The sequence below is a fragment of the Rana temporaria genome, chromosome 5, assembly GCF_905171775.1.
Source record: "Rana temporaria chromosome 5, aRanTem1.1, whole genome shotgun sequence".
Lineage (NCBI taxonomy): Eukaryota > Metazoa > Chordata > Amphibia > Anura > Ranidae > Rana > Rana temporaria.
In genome coordinates this window covers 420274525-420288863 of record NC_053493.1, presented here as the reverse complement: position 1 = coordinate 420288863, position 14339 = coordinate 420274525, and positions in this window count along the sequence as shown.

Below are 14339 nucleotides of genomic sequence, written 5' to 3'. Positions count from 1 at the left end.
GAGGAGACAGATAAACAGCCGCCCACTTACTGTACAGACGTTCTATGCAGGAAAGACCAACCTGTGTATGTAAGGATTTGTACTGCGGAGGAACAGTAAAGTGCAGTCACTGTGCAGCACTACAAAGCAGGAAACGGAGGCTCCTCCCATCTACACCATTCATTATCATTACTACCCATACATAGAGGGAGGAGCCGAGTCCTCCAGCAGTGCAGAGTATTTCAGGAGAGGAGAGTTATAGAGGGAGGAGCAGAGTCCTCCAGCAGAGCAGAGTATTTCAGGAGAGGAGAGTTATAGAGGGAGGAGCAGAGTCCTCCAGCAGAGTATTTCAGGAGAGGAGAGTTATAGAGGAAGGAGCAGAGTCCTCCAGCAGTGCAGAGTATATCAGGAGAGGAGAGTTATAGAGGAAGGAGCAGAGTCCTCCAGCAGTGCAGAGTATTTCAGGAGAGGATAGCTATAGAGGGAGGAGCAGAGTCCTCCAGCAGAGTATATCAGGAGAGGAGAGTTATAGAGGAAGGAGCAGAGTCCTCCAGCAGAGCAGAGTATATCAGGAGAGGAGAGTTATAGAGGAAGGAGCAGAGTCCTCCAGCAGTGCAGAGTATTTCAGGAGAGGATAGCTATAGAGGGAGGAGCAGAGTCCTCCAGCAGGGGGTGAGGATGGATTTTGTGTCGGTCACTTACCTTGGTTATGATGTCACACTGCAGGTTCTCTTTGCCGGGTGCAGTCAGGTTCAGATCACAGATTCTGACTTCCTGCGTATTCAGATAAAATAACAGCTGAATGTCTCTCACCTATACCATAGCGCTCATCTCCTAAGACCGACACTCCGAATAATCTGCTGTGTGTGCCCCCCCTCTGAGATCATTAGAAGTCGGACGGTCAGTCATTTCTCCCCCACGACAGGGCCGGGAGCTGTGTGTTTACACCCACAGCTCCCGGTTCTCGCTCTGTAACGAATGATCGCGACCGCCGGGCACGAGCGCGGGAGTCAGGAGCCAGCGGGAGGCGCGCGCCTCCGGCGGCGCGCACGCGCCCCTAGTGGCCGCTTTTCGAGAGTCGACGTAGAGCTACGGGCTCTCGCGCAGGAGAGCCAACCTGCCGCCGTAGAACTGCGGCGGCTGTTCGGCATCTAGTTAAAAAAAAAGACCATAAATGTTAAGCAATTCCCCCCCAAAGTTCACACAATAGAAGACTCTCTATGCCAAAATTAAAATGGAATAGAAAAGGAGAATATAGAGTTAATCAGTGCTGATTAGAGAAAACGAAAGGGTTACATTTTATTTTATTTTACTTGTCAAGGTCGCTTTGACTCTCTTCACCTGCAAATCGAAAGTTTATCCCTTTGATCTGTAGATGCAAAATACAGAAAGTTACAATTGATACAATGTTTCACTGTAACTTTCTGTGACGTGGTTGTTGATAAACATTGCAAGCCTGTTTTTTTTTTTTGACAGCTCCTGCTGAATTGTTGGTACGTCTTCTTTAAGTGCCCAGCCGTGGGTCGCGGGCGCGAGCCCCCGGCGCGCCCCGGTCCGAAAGCTCTGTGACCATGACACCCGATCGCCGCTGGAGTCCCGCGATCGGTCCCCGGAGCTGAAAAACGGGGAGAGCCGTGTGTAAACACACCTTCCCCGTTCTTCACTGTGGCGCCGTCATCGATCGTGTCATCCCTTTTATAGGGATTCACAATCAATGACATCACACCTACAGCCACACCCCCCTACAGTTAGAAACACAGATGAGGTCACACTTAACCCCTACAGCGCCCCCTAGTGGTTAACTCCCAAACTGCAATTGTCATTTTCACAGTAAACAATGCATTTTAAATGCATTTTTCGCTGTGAAAATGACAATGGTCCCAAAAAGGTGTCAAAATTGTCCGAAGTGTCCGCCATAATGTCGCAGTCAAAAAAATCGCCGATCGCCACCATTAGTAGTAAAAAAAAAAAAGAAATGGATAAAAATGCAATAAAACTATCCCCTATTTTGTAAACGCTATAAATTTTGCGCAAACCAATCAATAAACGCTTATTGCGATTTTTTTTTACCAAAAATAGGTAGAAGAATACGTATCGGCCTAAACTGAGGAAAAAAATGTTTTTTTATATATTTTTGGGGGATATTTATTATAGCAAAAAGTTAAAAATATTGCATCTTTTTCAAAATTGTCGCTCTATTTTTGTTTATAGCGCAAAAAATAAAAACCGCAGAGGTGATCAAATACCACCAAAATAAAGCTCTATTTGTGGGGAAAAAAAGGACGCCAATTTTGTTTGGGAGTCACGTCGCACGACCGCGCAATTGTCTGTTAAAGCGACGCAGTCCCGAACTGTAAAAACCCCTTGGGTCTTTAGGCAGCATATTGGTCCGGGGCTTAAGTGGTTAAAAGAGGATTGCTCAGAGCTGGATTAACTGTGTGTGGCAAGACTGGGCACAGATGATAGGGAATCTTATACTCTATATTGTGACATAAAAAGTTCACATCCACTTTAACTCTCTTCACCTGCAAATCAAAGTTTATCCCTTTGATCTGTAGATGCAAAATACAGAAAGTTACAATTGATACAATGTTTCCCTGTAACTTTCTGTGACGTGGTTGTTGATAAACATTGAAAGCCTGTTTTTTTTTTTTTTTGACAGCTCCTGCTGAATTGTTGGGTACTGGGACAGAGAAGGGTCCCGACAGCAGAGCAGAAGGACTGGACGTACTAGACACGCCCTGTGTGCACTGGTGACATGTTTGTGGGCGTGTCTACTACGCCCAAAGTCTGCAACTGGTTAAAGGGGAGGTTCACCCTAAAAACCACTTTCTCTAATTACACTGGCCCCCCACATTACAATACGATTATGCCTGTTATGTTTTTTTTGATGCTGTACATACCTTCGTACAGCTATTCACCCGTGGCTTCGGGGTTGCGAATCCCGCGGGAGTCGGCGTTCCTAACATGCTGGTGATTGACGTTTTGACAAAAAAACAGCCCCCCCCCGTCGCGTAAGCCGCGTCACGATTGGCGAAAGGAGCCGAACGGCGATGCGCAGGCTCGGCTCCTTTCGCCAATCGTGACGCGGCTTACGCGACGGGGGGAGCTCGTTTTTTGGTCAAAACGTCAATCACCAGCATGTGAGGAACGCCCACTCCTGCGGGACTCGCAACCCCAAAGCCACGTGTGAATAGCTGTACGAAGGTATGTACAGCATCAAAAAAAACATAACAGGCATAATCGTATTGTAATGTGGGGGGGCAGTGTAATTAGAGAAAGTGGTTTTTAGGGTGAACCTCCCCTTTAAGGATTATAAAAAAAATGCTTAAATGTGAATAACTTTTGGGGGGATTTACCAAATGATCTGACATTTTCAGAATATGTTGGCATAGATAGAGTCTTCTATTATGTGAAGTTTGAGGGAAATTGGTTAACATCTTTTTTTTTGTACATTAAGCCACATTAAAGTGAAGTCTAAGTGAAGTCCCGCTGATCGGGAACCCTCCCCCCTCCGGTGTCACATTTGACACCTTTCAGGGGGGAGGGGGGTGCAGATACCTGTCTAAAGACAGGTATTTGCACCCACTTCCGGCCCGGCAAAAGACGGGCATTCCGTCACATCCCGTCGCCCCCCCGTTGTGTGCTGGGAACACTCGGCTCCCAGCACACAGCGGGAGCCAATCGGCGGGCGCGGCGCGACTTGCGCATGTGCCGTAGGGAACCGGGCAGTGAAGCCGCAGCGCTTCACTTCCTGGTTCCCTCAGCGTGGGGGAGCAGCAGAGAGAGAAGCGATCGCTCGTCCTCTGCTGCGATCGGCGCTGGACTCCAGGACAGGTAAGTGTCCTAATATTAAAAGTCAGCAGCTGCAGTATTTGTACCTGCTGGCTTTGAATATTATTTTCCCATGGCACATCCGCTTTAACCCCTTCCTTACTGGGCACATATACCCTCTTCCTGACCAGGTGAAATTTCAGCTTGTGGCACTGCGTCGCTTTAACTGACAATTGCGCGGTCGTGCGACGTGGCTCCCAAACATAATTGGCGTCCTTTTTTCCCCACAAATAGAGCTTTCTTTTGTGTGGTATTTGATCACCTCTGCGGTTTTTATTTTTTGCGCTATAAACAAAAATAGAGCGACAATTTTGAAAAAAAAAAAACAAGATTTTTTACTTGTTGCTGTAATAAATGGCCCAATTTTTTTTTAAAAAAAACATTTTTTTTCTCAGTCTAGGCTGATACGTATTCTTCTACATATTTTTGGTAAAAAAATAAAAATAAAAAAAATCGCAAGAAGCGTCTGGTTTGCGCAAACGTTATTGCGCTTACAAAATAGGGGACAGAATTCTTATTATTTTTTATTATTTTTTTTTACTACTAATGGCGGCGATCAGCATTTTTTTCATGACTGCGACATTATGGCGGAGACATCGGACACTTTTGACACATTTTTGGCGCCATTCACATTTATACAGCGATCAGTGCTATAAATATGCACTAATTACTGTATAAATGACTGGCATTGAAGGGGTTAACACTAGGGGGTGAAGAAGGGGTTAAATGTGTACCCCGAATTGTGTTCTTACTGTGTGGGGGGAGGGGGGTGACTGGGGGAGGTGACCGATGCTGTGTCCCTATGTACAAGAGACACAGATCGGTCTCCTCTCTCCCTGACAGGACATGGAGCTCTGTGTTTACACACAGAGCTCCACGTCTTGTCCCTGTAGCCGCCGATCCCGAGTGCCTGGCAGACATCACGGACGCCAGGCACGCGCATCGGCATCTCAGCGACTGCGCGCGCAGGCTGTAAAAACACGGCCAGTCAGAAAAGTACGGCCGTATAGAGTCGTACGGCCGTCGGGTAGTGGTTAAGCTCCCCAAAAAACAAACGTTTGCCTTGTAGGAGACTAAAACCCATGAAACTTCTTGGGTTTGGGAAGTTGAGAACTTGGGCTGTGCAAAGTATACCGGCGGCACGCTCGCGACCCGTTCCGAAGCTCCGTGACCGCGCCCGTGGGACCCGCGGACCCAATCGCCGCCAGTGTCCCGCCGTCGGTCACAGGAGCTGAAGAACGGGGAGAGGTGAGCGTAAACACACCTTCCCCGCTCTTCTCTGCGGCAATGTCCCTGATCGTCTGTTCCCTGATATAGGGAACGACGATCACTGACGTCACACGTCCAGCCCCGCCCCCTACAGTTAGAAACACACATGAGGTCACACTTAACCCCTACAGCGCCCCCTAGTGGTTAACTCCTTCACTGCAATTGTAATTTTTACCGTAATCAGTGCATTTTTATAGCACTTTTCGCTATGAAAATGACAATGGTCCCAAAAATGTGTCAAAAGTGTCCAATGTGTCCGCCATAATGTCGCAGTCACGAAAAAAATCGCTGATCGCCGCCATTAGTAGTAAAAAATAATTATTAAAAAAAATGCCATAAAACTATCCCCTATTTTGTAAACGCTATAAATGTTGCGCAAACCAATCGATAAACGCTTATTGCGTTTTTTTTTTACCAAAAATAGGTAGAAGAATACGTATCGGCCTAAACTGAGGAAAAATATATTTTTTAGATCTTTTTTGGGGATATTTATTATAGCAACAAGTAAAAAATATTGGCCCGGATTCAGAGAGCAATTGCGCCTGCGTAACCATCGTTACGCAGCACAATTGCTTACTTGCGCCGGCGTAACGAATGCTCCTGATTCAGGAACCTCGTTACGCCGACTGCAGCCTAAGATATGCGTGGCATAAGGCTCTTATGCCCGCATATCTTAGGCTGCAATCTTGCGATGGCCGCTAGGTGGCGTTCCCGTTGTGCTCAGCGTATAGTATGCAAATTGCATACTAACACCGATTCACTACGTTACGCGAGCCCTGCGTACGCAGTTTACGCCATTTGCGTACGGCGGTTTTTGCGTATTCCCGTCATTCCCGCGTCGCAAAATTTGAACTTTACGTAGTTTGCGTAAGTGATTCGTGAATGGCGCTGGACGCCATTCACGTTCACTTTGAAGCAAATGACGTCCTTACAACGTCATTTGCCGCAATGCACGTCGGGAAAGTTTCCCGACGGAGCATGCGCTCTATGATCGGCGCGGGAACGCGCCTAATTTAAATGATTCCCGCCCCTACGGGATCATTTAAATTGCGCGCGCTTACGCCGGGCATTTTGCCGGAGCGCCCACGCAATTTACGGAGCTACTGCTCTGTGAATCGCGGGTAGCGCAGAAAATTTGTGTGGGCGCAGGGCAAAATACGGTGCCCTGCGCCTACGTAAAAAAAGCGCAGATGTTACTGAAACTACCCCATTGAATTTTTTTCAACATTGTCGCTCTAAAGCCCCATACACACGGTCACACTTTTTGCCAACCAACTTCAAAATCTGCAAGTTTTCGAATTTGTCCGACCGTGTGTACGCTCCATCGGACCAACTTTTTCGGGTTTCGTCGGACAAAAAGTTGGGTCTTCAAACGGACCAACTTTACGTCAACAAAAGTCCGATGGTGCCTAGTCCGACCGTGTGTACAGCTAACAATCGGACTTTTGGACAAAGTACAAACGCGCATGCTCAGACGTAAAGAGCAGCCGGAAGCGGTCTGTCTAGTGCAACTAGCGTTCGTATTTGAAAGTGCACATTCGTGACGCGGCAAGTTCCGAAATCTAGAAAGCACTCACACGAAACGTCTACTAACTATAGTAGTTAGCAGAAGGAACGCAATGGGCGACGCCGGAGAATTGAACTTCCTCTTTTAAACGCTCATCATTACGTTGAAACGTCACTACGTTCGTGTTTGTTGCCGAAAAAGTCAGAGCGTGTGTATGAGATGGGTGTGACCGGACAAATCAATTAGGACAAAAATCCAAGGGAAATTTTGTTGGATGTCCGACCGTGTGTACGAGCCTTATTTTTGTTTATAGCGCAAAAAATAAAAACCGCAGAGGTGATCAAATACCACCAAAAGAAATCTCTATTTGTGGGGAAAAAAGGACGCCAATTTTGTTTGGGAGCCACGTCGCACGACCGCGCAATTGTCAGTTAAAGAGACGCAGTGCCAAATCGCAAAAAAGGGGCAAGGTCCTTAACCTGCACATTGGTCCGGGTCTTAAGTGGTTAAGGTCTTTTTTGTACATTAAGCCACATTAAAGGGGTTGTAAAAGTTTGTGTTTTTTCATCTTAATGCATCCTATGCTGTACATATATGTGCTCCCAGCACAGCGATGTCACACACATCAGAGATACAAAGTGATAATCTTGTTACATTGTATTATTCTGTATCATTCATCATCAGAGGAGGGACCTTTCCTCTCCATCTTCCTCTCCGTCATAAACAAAGACTTCACATTTCACATGAAATCCTCTCAGATAAAACTCACCCCATCCGCTTTATATTCACACCGCGCCGCCGCGTCCCCTCCCCCCGACTTCACACACCTCGTCTCCATTATTCCGAATCTCAGGATCTCGTCCTTTCTTTCCTCCTGGAAGAAGATTGGGAAGACGGAAGGATGAACCAGAGGCTCTGGATGGACAGTTGGATAAACGGCTCTATATTCTGAACATAACATATTATTACATTTATAGGAATATTGGACAAATCCTTAAAAGAATACAAATGCCCTTGAAACCCCCCATCCAATGTGTTGCCCTTGAAGCCCCCGTCCCTCCCCCATATATTGCCCTTGAAGCCCCCGTCCCTCCCCCATGTGTTGACCTTGAAGCCCCCATCCCTCCCCCATGTATTGCCCTTGAAGCCCCCGTCCCTCCCCCATGTATTGCCCTTGAAGCCCCCATCCCTCCCCCATGTATTGCCCTTGAAGCCCCTCTCCCTCCCCCATGTGTTGCCCTTGAAGCCCCCGTCCCTTCCCTATGTGTTGCCCTTGAAGCCCCCGTCCCTCCCCCATGTATTGCCCTTGAAGCCCCCGTCCCTCCCCCATGTACTGCCCTTGAAGCCCCCGTTTCTCCCCCATGTGTTGCCCTTGAAGCCACCGTCCCTCCCCCATGTGTTGCCCTTGAAGCCCCCGTCCCTCCCCCATGTATTGCCCTTGAAGCCCCCATCCCTCCCCCATGTATTGCCCTTGAAGCCCCCGTTTCTCCCCCATGTGTTGCCCTTGAAGGCACCGTCCCTCCCCCATGTGTTGCCCTTGAAGCCCCTGTCCCTCCCCCATGTGTTGCCCTTGAAGCCCCCGTCCCTCCCCCATGTGTTGCCCTTGAAGGCACCGTCCCTCCCCCATGTGTTGCCCTTAAAGCCCCTGTCCCTCCCCCATGTGTTGCCCTTGAAGCCCCTGTCCCTCCCCATGTGTTGCCCTTGAAGCCCCCGTCCCTCCCCCATGTACTGCCCTTGAAGCCCCCGTTTCTCCCCCATGTGTTGCCCTTGAAGCCACCGTCCCTCCCCCATGTGTTGCCCTTGAAGCCCCCGTCCCTCCCCCATGTATTGCCCTTGAAGCCCCCGTTTCTCCCCCATGTGTTGCCCTTGAAGGCACCGTCCCTCCCCCATGTGTTGCCCTTGAAGCCCCTGTCCCTCCCCCATGTGTTGCCCTTGAAGCCCCCGTCCCTCCCCCATGTGTTGCCCTTGAAGGCACCGTCCCTCCCCCATGTGTTGCCCTTAAAGCCCCTGTCCCTCCCCCATGTGTTGCCCTTGAAGCCCCTGTCCCTCCCCATGTGTTGCCCTTGAAGCCCCCGCCCCCCCCCCCATGTATTGCCCTGTACTTCACCTGCACAGGTATGGGTGGAAGGTCCTCCAGGGGTTTATAGAAATAGAGGACATCCTCTCTCTGGTTGTAGAGATCCAGGGCCTCTCTGATCCGTTCTTCCTGATCTGGAGACTGAGAGCGAGCGACCTCCAATGTGACTGTGCAGAGCCACAACACACACTGCCAGACCTTCATCTTGTGTCCTCCGTAATGGTGATTTATGTGTCCGATTCTATTTATCTCCCGCACCTCCATCTTCCTCTTTCTCTTACAAGTCTTGTGGAATCTTTTTTATTAATTTATTGCTCCATTAATAACACAACAAAAACATCTTTCACAACACTTCATTTCTAAAAACAAAAAAACAAAAACATTCTGCCATTCATTTAAAGTAGAACTCCAGCCAGGCTACAAAAATGTGGCAGATATCAAGGAGGCACCAGAAGCCGGGCAGCCCAAGAAGAGGTGGACCTTATGCGGCGTACACACGACCGTTTTTCGGCATGAAAAAAAAAAGTTTTTAAAAAACGTCTTCTCCCGTCCTCTGCTATGATTGGATGCCCACTCACCTTATAAACCAATCGTTTAAAGAGGGCTTTGTGCCAACCTCCTTAAAGCAAGGCATAATTAAACCCCTTCTAAAAAAAACTAACCTAGACCATAAAGACCCAAACAACCGGCGTCCTATAACCTCCCTCAACATCTTCTCCAAGGTTATGGAAAAAGTAGTAGTACAACAACTACAACACCATTTAGACACCCACAAACTGCTGGACCCACTACAATCGGGTTGCCGCCCAGGACATGGTATGGAAAGCGCTTCTCAAAATATGGGATGACGCCCTCGAAGTGGCAGACGACGGAGAATCTTGTCTCCTGATACTGCTGGACCTTAGTGCTGCCTTTGACACAGTAGACCACAAACTGCTGTTAACTCGCCTCACAGAGGTAGCTGGAGTGGCAGACTCGGATCTACCCTGGTTTTCATAATTTCTGGAAAACCGCTCTCAGACAGTGAGAATAGGACCTTTCACGTCTGAATCTCGTAGCGTGTCTTGCGGAGTCCCCCAGGGATCACCCCAATCGCCCGTGATATTCAACATTTACCTCCGCCCACTCCTAAAAATAATAAGTAATCAAGACCTTCTCTATAATTCCTACGTGGACGACACGCAACTTTATTTTCGTATCAGCGCCAAAAAGAACCAATACCCCGTATTAGAAAAATGCCTCACCCAGATAGACATCTGGATGACGGAGAGTCACCTCAAACTAAATGGAACAAAAACATAGGCCCAGATTCAGGTAGAAGTGCGGCGGCGTAACGTATCGTAGATACGTTACACCGCCGCAAATTTTCATCGCAAGTGCCTGATTCACAAAGCACTTGCGATGAAAACTACGCCGGCGGCCTCCGGCGTAAGCCTGCGTAATTCAAAGGGGCGTGTGCCATTTAAATTAGGCGCGCTCCCGCGCCGGACCTACTGCGCATGCTCCCTTTTGAATTACCCGCCGTGCTTTGCGCGACATGACGTTATTTTTTCGAACGGCGACGCGCGTAGCGTTATTCCGTATTCCTGGACGGCTTACGCAAACGACGTTAATTTTTAAATTTCGACGCGGGAACGACGGCCATACTTTATACAGCACATACGTGTGCTGTGTAAAGTTAAGGCACCCAAAACGCTGACTAACTTTGCGACGGGAAACTAGACTAGCGGCGATACGTAGCGAACGTGAAAATCCGTCGTGGATCGCCGTAACTCCTAATTTGCATACCCGACGCTGGTTTACGACGCAAACTCCCCCCAGCGGCGGCCGCGGTACTGCATCCTAAGATCCGACAGTGTAAAACAATTACACCTGTCGGATCTTAGGGATATCTACTGTATGCGTATCTGATTCTATGAATCAGCCGCATAGATAGAAACAGAGATACGACGGAGTATCTCTGCTGTGAATCTGGGCCAGAACTCCTTCAACTCCATACAAACAAAGGAAACTGGCCAGAACTCCCTGGACACCACTGCCCATTCTGGGACAAACCATCACCCCTAGCATCAAAGTCAAAAGTCTCGGAGTCATTTTTGACTCCGACATGACAATAAATGCACAAATAGGATCAGTAGTTAGTGGAACCCACCATCTTCTATGGCTCCTACGAAGAATTGTCCCCTTCATCCCCAAAGAAGACACAGCGGTAGTGGTAGGGACAATCATTAACTCTAGGTTACATTATGCAAATTCCCTCTACCTCGGACTCCCAAAATACCAGTTGGCCCCGTCTCCAAGTCGTCCAGAACACGGCGGCACGACTGGTACCAGGGAAAAAACCCTGGGAATCATTCACACCATCCCCTAGCTCTTTCCATTGGTTGTCCGTAAAAAACCGAGTCACATTTAAGGCCATATGCCTGACGCACAAATGTGTACACGAAAGCGCTCCCCAATACTTATGTGTGAGAATAAAACAACAAAACCCCAATCGAGTGCTTCGATCAACTAACCAAAAATTACTACAAATCCCCAAAGCCCGCTACAAGACCAAAGGAGAACGAAGATTTGCATTCCAAGGACCTCGACTGTGGAACGCACTACCAACTAACATCCGAACGGAAATTGATCACCTGGCCTTCAGAAAAAAACTCAAGACCCACCTATTCTGAGGGAGAAACAGACCACAGCACAGCCCAGCTGAGACAGAGACTGTCAGGGCACTAACCTTTCACGGTCACATTCCCCAGTTGGCTCTCGGTGGAATCGAACCCAGGACCTCTCCATTGCTGGTCCAGGTCTTTGCCTCTGAGCCACTGCTCAGTGATATTCTTCTTGCTGTCCGTCGGAGCCTGGTTCTGAACCTGTGCTACTTTGGACCAATCAGTGGCCTGAGCGGCCTATTTAAGCCAGCCCCTTCCTCCTTGCAAATGGCTGGTTCGTTGTCAGTTTTGTTACTGGAAACCTTGTCTGTGGATATCCTGTTTACCTGACCTTGGCTTGCTCTCTGGATTGCTGCTCTCCCCAACCCTGTGACCCCGGCTTGAAATTTGGACTGTCTGACTTCTCTACCCCTGACCTTGGCTTTGAACTTCGGATACCCTACCTGCTCCAACCCCTGACCTCGGCTTGTTCTCTGGATTACTCTTCAGTCTTGTTCCTGTTTGAGCACCTTCTGTTTGGACTATCTCCTGTGTGCTTCTGAACAGCCTCCAGTGAGCTTCGGCTATACTGTTCCCGGTCCACCTTGGATTCCCTCCTGCCACTGGACCCGGTGCCTCTTGGTGCGTCCTTCCTTCTGTCTCAAACCCCAGCGGGTGGATCGCATCGAGTCGCAAAGGTGAGCCGCCCTTGGCATCTCGGCCTCGGTAAGTAACGTTCCTGACAGAGACCCTGTTTTGCACTTGACAATTTGGATCAGAGTTTAACTACACTCTGATCTCCCTCTAAATTTAACTATCACCGGTACTATAAAGTACATAGGCGCTAGAGAGAAAAAAGTGGTACATTTTATTTTTCCCAATGGCTTCAAAATTTCTGGAAATTTTACATCGCTAGGTAGGACTCTGCTCCCCACATGCGTTAGCCCATCGCCAACCAGATATATATGAAAAGCGCCGTTCCATCTTACTTCTGTGAGTTGCCTACTTCATTATATATTGCCACACATTGGCATAGCATGTGACTCAAAAAAAATTAAAACTCACCCGAATACACGATTTGCAGGGAAAATAAATAACACAAATGGAATACTTCTATAAATTACATTTCTACTCTTTCCCTAACTCTCTCTATGTGTTCTAGAGGTAAGAGTAGAGTTTTATAACCCCTCCATGGCCGGTCCATGGTCGGTTTGGTTCTCTGAGCAAAGAGGACTCTTGTATGTCGTCAATATATCTACCCCGTGATCTACAATCCTCTTGTTACCTTTATATAACAAATCCTTGGGACAGATTCACAAAAGAATTACGCCGGCGTATCTCTTGATACGCCGCATAATTTTAAATTTCCTGCGTCGTATCTTTGTTTTATATCTACAAAACAAGATACGACTGCATCTGGGATCGATCCGACAGGCGTACGTCTTAGTACGCCGTCGATCGTAGATGCATTTTTTTCCGCCGGCCGCTAGGTGGCGTTTCCGTCGAATTCCGCGGCGAGTATGCAAATTAGCTAGTTACGGCGATCCACGAACGTACGTCCGGCCGGCGCATTTTTTTACGTTGTTTGCGTTCGGCCTTTTCCGACGTATAGTTACCCCTGCTATTATGAGGCGTACGCAATGTTAAGTATGGCCGTTGTTCCCGCGGCGAATTTTGAATTTTTTACGTCGTTTGCGTAAGTCGTTCGTGAATACGGCTGTACGTCAAATCCAATACGTCCTTGCGACGTAATTTGTAGCAATGCACACTGGGATATTTTACGGACGGCGCATGCGCCGTTAAAAAAAAACGTAAAAAACGCGGGGTCAAGTCAAATTTAAATAAAACACGCCCCCAACATCCCCATTTGAATTACGCGGCCTTACGCCGCAACACATCCGTTACGCCGCCGTAAATAAGGGCGCAAGTTCTTTCTGAATACAGAACTTGCGCCCAAAGTTACAGCGGCGTAACGTATCGGGGATACGTTATGCCAGCAGAAAGACCCGCTGATCTTTCTGAATCTGGCCCCTTATGTTTTCCACCACTCAAGCTGGGTTTACACTATTGCGAATTGGATGCAGATTTCCCTGCATCCATAGGTGTGCGCAGCCTATTACATTAGGGTGTGCACCCCAAAGCTCAAACACATACTACCGATCACTCACGATGTTCATCCTAAAACATCCGGAGGAAGAGTAGAGGAGGGAAGCCGGCAGTGCTGCGGGGGGAAGGAGGAGGAGAGCCAGGGCAGTAGAGGGAATCTGTGCTGCACAGGGTGATTAGGGTGTGCCTGGGCACACCTGGCACACCCCGTGCGCATGCCTATGTCTGCATCCAATTCGCATAGCAGGAGATTGTGACCGTCCCTCTCTGGAGCCGGTTCACACATCTCCGCAGTGGCTTGTGTGTGACTTTTGGTCCGTTTCAAGTCAGAATTCAGCCCAAAATTCAGGATGAAATTAGGACCCGAAATGATGAACGCAAACGCACCCCGGACTCCTGCTGTGAGCCGCTCCGTTCTCCAGTGTGAACCCAGCCTCAGTGTTATCTGTGTGTATGTAGCATGGAATTATATTGTAGGGAATCGTTTCTGATGGTTTATTTCAATATGTATGTTTGGTGTCAGCTACTACCATATATACTGGAGTATAAGCCGACCCGAATATAAGCCGAGGCACCTTATTTTACCTAAAACGTATTGACTCGAGTATAAGCCTAGGCCAATGATGGCGAACCTCGGCACCCAGGGCCCATCCTGGATAGGTGCACGGGGTGCAGCGCACCCAGGCGCCACAGAGGTGGGGGCGCTGAAGTGCCAGAGTGCTCCTCTTCTGCCTCCTCCTCTTGTCTGTGTCCAGAGGCAGCTCTCTCCACCGGAAACTGACAGGAGTGGATCAGAGGAGGAGAGACTGTGCCGCCGCTGTGTTTCCTTCCCAAGTCCATCCTCCCTCTCTCCCTCCTCCTGTCAGAGGAGGAGAGTGAAGCAGCTGGAGAGTGTAAGCTCCTCTGTACAGAGACTGATGTG